Source organism: Gekko japonicus, unplaced genomic scaffold (assembly GCF_001447785.1).
Source record: "Gekko japonicus isolate JY-2015 unplaced genomic scaffold, Gekko_japonicus_V1.1 scaffold7699, whole genome shotgun sequence".
Classification (NCBI taxonomy): Eukaryota; Metazoa; Chordata; class Lepidosauria; order Squamata; family Gekkonidae; genus Gekko; species Gekko japonicus.
The window spans coordinates 1-5045 of record NW_015169410.1 but is presented as its reverse complement, the minus strand read 5'-3'; the positions used below and the strand labels follow the sequence as shown (position 1 = coordinate 5045).

Sequence of the window (5045 nt, the reverse complement as noted above, 5' to 3'; positions counted from 1 at the left end):
TTGCCCTACGTAGGCCCCATTCACACAGCGAATTTGCCCCATGAGAGGGATGACTTGCCTGCGGATTAAAGCTGCGCGATCATACATGAACATCTGGGAAACATCGCACTCCCATCTCTAACCCGCAGCTTCGGCCTGAAGACGTGGATTTAAAAGCTACCGGGAACCATGTACTAGTTTCCTGATAATGCGCAGTACGTGCGAGTGTCCGATCAGGAAGCGGTGGTAGCCTGTCGCAGCCAGCACTCGTCGGCGTCCCACGCATGCACACAAACGCCTTGCTGCTGTGTTGCTTAGCGTGGTGTGATCAGCTGCCAGAAGCTTGGGCACGGAGCCTCGGGGGAAGGTGAGATCGCGCTACCACGCGTCTTTTTGCTCCAGCTCAAAAAGCCTCCTGTCCCCTGCAGCTTATCCCATTCGTGTGACCGGGGCCATAGAGACCCAAAGAGTAGGAATAGCGATAATTTCTACATAAACTCAAATTCCAGGCAAATTTAGAATGATCAAATTACTTCACTCACTCAAAGTAAGCTCCAGATCAGATATCTTTGATGTTTTTCTCAAGCACCAGGCTAAGACATTTTGTTTCTCTGCAGTAGTCATTTGAGCTACACAGCCAGGTTGTGTCTTTGGTGATGTGACAAATATGCATTGTGGCTACTTTTATGATTTCACTATCTACAAGCTAAATCTTCATGATTTCCAGAGAAGAGACACTTTTCTCCCAGGCTCGTTGTTGGATCATTAAAGTGACTACTTCTTGTTGCTCCTTTGGGCCTGCACAGTCAGATTAATCCTTTAACCAACCATATGTTAGTTTCCTTCACCTACACGTTTAGTAGCATCTATTGCAAAGTGATTGCAAGAACTAATCACAAGATTAACTAGGTTACTACTGTAAGGCACTTTGAACAACAAGAAAAGGGTGGGGTATAAATGTTTTAATAAATAAATAAATAGGTTCATGGGCAGACACTGAAAGCACACAGAGATACAAAGAAAGGGAAGTCTGTGGACTTATAAATGGGAGAGTCTGTCATTCTTTATAGTTTTTCCAGATAGTTATAGAGCAAACTTTACTTTCAGCACTAGAAACTGACCACTGGGGTGTGCATTCAAAAATTCCCAGGCCAAAAATATATGAAAATATATTTATTTATTTATATTTATATCCTGCTCGAATCCCTTGGCTAGGGGTCTCTGAGCGGCTTACAGGTTTTTTTGGTGCTAATCACCATTTTTCCCCTAACTAGGGCCACAGTGTATTCGGGGATGGGACAACCTACCGGCACCCCCCCTATGGTGGTGGTTGTTGTTGTTTCTTCATCGGCTCGGGCCGGGTCTCTGGACTGGACTTTCCTGGTGTTCGGTGGTGGCTATCTTCCTCCTGAGGCGCGCGGCTCTGCCTGCTTCCGGCCCTGCAACGTCCCTTCCGGCTCCGCTGAGCCGGTGCTCGGCATCCACACACGCCCCTTCTCTTAGCGACAGCATTCGGTGTACTCTCTCGGCCACCAGGGATCGCTCGATCGCGCTCCTCCGATCGCGCCCGCCGCTGCAACGCCACACCACCACGCCGTCCACACCGAGTCGATGCTCGCCGCCGCCGTCATCGTCGCCGCTGCTGCCGCCGCCACCGTCTTTCAACCAGCCACACAGGGTGCCCCCACCCCTCTAAGGGTGGGTACCCATTTATCCACTTGCAATTAGGTGGCTTTCGAAACCGCTGGGTAGGCGGGAGCTGGGACGAAGGTCGAGAGCTCACCTCGACCGCGGTGGTACTCGAACAGCCATAGTGGCTGCTCGGATGATGTTACAGAGCAGGCGTTTAACTGCCTGCGCCACCGCTCCCAGTTCCCAGCATCAGGGTCTTCTCCAGTCAGTGCTCCCTTCTCATTTGGTGGCCAAAGTATTTGAGATGCAAGTAGATAAATAGGTACTGCTTTGGTGGGAAGGTAACAGTGTTCTGTGCGCCTTGGTATTTAGTCATGCCGGCCACATGACCACGGAAACGTCGTCGGACAGCGCTGGCTCTTTGGCTTTGAAACGGAGATGAGCACCGCAACCCTAGAGTCGGATCCGACTGGCTTTCGAGCAAGGGAACCTTTACCTTTTTATGTATGCCTTGACCAGACCATGGTAAACCATACCTCTCAACCGAAAATGAGGGACAAACAGCTTGGGAAGGAAAGAACAGAGGACACACAATGAGGAACAGTAACGTTTCCATGAAAATTTTTTACAGCTGTAATGCCTGATGGACAATTCGAAGAAATCAAGCTCTCAGACTGTGAAGGCAAATATGTTGTGCTGTTCTCCAGTCCGCTTGACTTCACCTTTGTTTGTGCAACTGAGATTCTCCCATTTAGTGAAAGATCTGAGGAGTTTCAGAAAATCAATTGTGAAGTAATTGGAGCTTCTGTGGCCTCCTGCTTCTGCCACCTTGCCTGGATCAACACTCCTAAGAAGCAAGGTGGTCTGGGTAGTATGCGCATTCCCTTGGTATCCTTCACAACGTGTGAGATTGCTAGGATAAGATAAGTTTATTGTGGTCAAAGACCATAATACAACCAATACAGTTAATATAACAGCTATCAAAGCAATGGTAAAATGATATGTCTTGTATGACAATATTAATTATAAATGTGAAAATATTAAAATATTTACAAATTCCAATACAGATCAAGTAAAAATGAAATCTAACGGGTTAATTATGGTCCCTCCACTCTCTCCTGATACAATAGGCTACCCAGCCAAATTTAGCCACCATACGAGTAATATTCAGATTTTTATCTGCCAACATAATTGAAAGGAGAGTTCCCCTGCTACGCCCTGGATGTGAATTTATGATGGGATTTATAAAGATTGCTAGGAATATGAAAAGAAGATGAAGCCATTTCTTACAGGGGTCTCTTTATCATTGATGGTAAAGGAACTTTACAACAGATCACCCTGAATGACCTCCCAGTTGGCCATTCTGTTAGTGAAACACTCCGGCTAGTTTGGACTTTTCAGTTTACAGATAAACATGGAGAAGTGTGTCCTGTTGGCTGGCCACCTGGGAGGGACACAATCAAGCCTGATGTTCAGAAGAGTTAAGAGTACTTCTCCAAGCACAAATACACATGTGTTCCATTTCTGTGTTTTGTACAAGGAAACTGTCATGCAATTTGTACGAAAGCCAGAGGTCATTCCGGGGGGATCAGGGGGATCGCAGTTCCCCCGGGTGAGGTACGGGGGGCGGGGCACATGACGAAGCCCCGCCCCCTGCTTCCGGCCGCCCCGCTTCCGGCCCTCATTCAGCCAGGAGGAGGCAGGAGAAGAGGGAGGGTAAGTTGCTTCCTCCCTGCCTATGACACATTTCCGGTGATGTCAGGGGGTGTGGCCTTATGACACACTTCCGGTGATGTCAGGGGGTGTGGCATATGCAAATGAGTTATGCTAATGAGTTCCCCTAGCTCTTTTTCTACGAAATGACCCCTGACGAAAGCATAAGCCTGCCATGCTTATTTGAAGAGTAACCCTATTGTGTGAGCTGAGCCACATTTCATGAGCCATTTATTTCAAATCAGTCTGACTGATAACTACCATGACTCTGGAGTAAATAGATCATGATGTTAAATTTATTAGCAGACGCTCTTAAGCACTGGGGAAATTAGTAAAGGTGATGATTTTAGTTAGTTGGCTCCGCCCCAAGTGTAGTTAGGTAATTTTTAATCTCTGGGCTCAGCCTGGGTTTTATGTGACTGTGACTATGTACCTTGACACATTTATGTCTATTTTATGTACCTATTTTATCCCCCTTTGGTATCCTCTTGGTCAAGACTTCGGTCATATAGACCTGTAATAAATTGAATTGAATTTCTTGTGCTCACATGGAAAGCTGAAGACCAGACGGTTTTTCTAGTATTTTGTATCGTCATTAAAGCTGTGGGGAAAATGGGAAAAAAATAAAAATAAACTAATCAACATAAAATAAAATAAATTGCCCTTCAGATAGTTGGGAACCTTTTAAGGAGCTACATGAGTGTTCTTGATTGATCCCCTTCCTCTGTCTCACCATCATTTTTGCCAGGGATGCTGATGGCCACTAATTGTCCACTGGCAATAATTGCTCCCCCCCCCGTTAGCATCACCCAAAGTCAACCCAAACATATTGGGAGTAACCATTTGAATTACTGTTCAAATGAGAACAATTAGAATCGATGATTTCCTAAGTAAAGAATATTTTTCTCCGCCATTCTGATATGGACCCTGCATTAATGTTTTTTGAGTTCTTTTATGTTTATTCAGTATTAAAAGATTTTTGGTTGTAAATGTTGTAATTTTGTCTCACACTAGAGAACATGTAGTGTAACCCTATACTATGCTCAGACTGCGTAATTCATTTTACAAGCATCTTTAATATTTAAAGAATTATTTTTATTATTATTCTGTTTGTACATTTTAATTGAATTTGTGATTGTATCGTTTACTTTGTATTAGATCCCCTGACGAAGCATATAGCGATCTAATACGAGCTAATAAAACTGTTCTACCTTGCACCTTGCTTCTTTTTTCTCCTACCTATCAATGTGGCCTTATTTTCTTCCTATAAATCAACAGGCAAGACTTTTTTAAAAGAAAAGAAGTTGTTCAGCACTTGATTTTCATAGGCATCTGATAAATAATAAATGTCCACAATAAGTTTTATTGTTGCTGTTATTCTTAAAGTGCTGTAGCTTCCCTTTCACTGCCTTAGTTTCTGAAAGACCCCCTCTCCATACAGCATTGGCTGAGCTCCTGTGATCGCATGGAATGTTCACAAATATTCTAACTGGAAAGTTAGGACTGGTCATGACTGGCAGGAAGAGACTCCATATTTTTTGACTGGTTATGCGGCAAAGAAAATCAAATGTTCCACCCCACGTGAATTGCTCACGAATTACTCATATCAGGAATTCATAGCCATCCCAAGCCTATAGAGATACGAAGAAGCCAATTAAATATTTTTATGCCCCCCGTAGGGGATTTTTAATATGCGTTTACTAAAAACTACAACGAAATTA

General features: G+C 44.3%; 1 pseudogene; it reads left to right on the top strand.

Annotated features, from left to right (window-relative positions):
* The first annotated feature begins 1515 nt into the window (after nucleotides 1–1515).
* On the top strand, nucleotides 1516–3124 carry LOC107115063 (annotated as a pseudogene).
* The last annotated feature ends 1921 nt before the right edge of the window (nucleotides 3125–5045 follow it).